Below are 988 nucleotides of genomic sequence, written 5' to 3'. Positions count from 1 at the left end.
AGAGCAAAGTTGACGTTACAAGAAGACATTTGATCTGACAATGAGGAGTATATACGGTTTGTATAATAGAATCGATGTTTTCTTCTGCAAATAAGGAATATGTTTTGCAAAAAGTATAGAACTGGTGTTTGAGATCGAGGATTATATAGCTTTCTAAACCACGAATCTGTGACTTCAAAGTTGCAGAAGAACAAGTATTTGCTATCCAAATGGGGAAAGTATTGAGCAAGTGAAAGTTCAAAGACCAGCTGATTCCAAGTTGAAGTTATGGCAATGCGACAAACTAGCTACGTCTGTAAGGATTTGACCAGCTTGCAAAAACAAAAGCTACCTACATTAGTTATGAATTTTGGTTTTGTAACCAGTCAATATAATAGCCATGCATGGAATTACAAAAATGAAAACAAATATCATGCACGTAAGCAGGGGACTATGGTTTCACTTTCATCACACAGAAAAAAAGAAAAAGAAAAAAAAGAGACATTGATTATGGTTGCTACTTTCAAACTTCCAATAGCCAAATTTCTCTTCTTTATGAATAATTGAGGATCGTGTGAGGGATCTTGTGAAGAACCTCTTGGACATAGGCTATATATGCTCGATCTAAAATCAGTTTTGAATCTTGGTTTGATGAAGGTGAACCAACTTTCGATGATAATCGATCTTCTTTGCATCTCCCAGAACCTTAACACAAAAACTTGAAGCCTATTCAATTACAACCAAGTTTGTAGTATCCTCCACCCAATCAGACAGCAATATCCTACGGTGCACTACGTTAAATTATTTTCATTTTGGTTAATCTAAAAACATATATATGAATAAATTTCAGTTTACCCCCTGAACTTTAGGTCTAAAATCAGTTTGATACCTCATCTTTATTTTTAATCAGTTTCATCCCTAAACTTTTAGATGACATCAATCTCGACCAAAATGGCTAAAATAGTCCTTGTTAATTTTTTTACCTCAATTTTTTACCCTCTCTCTCTCT

This window comes from Fragaria vesca, linkage group LG6 (genome assembly GCF_000184155.1).
Source record: "Fragaria vesca subsp. vesca linkage group LG6, FraVesHawaii_1.0, whole genome shotgun sequence".
In the NCBI taxonomy this organism is placed as follows: Eukaryota; Viridiplantae; Streptophyta; class Magnoliopsida; order Rosales; family Rosaceae; genus Fragaria; species Fragaria vesca.
This window is presented reverse-complemented; position numbering follows the sequence as displayed.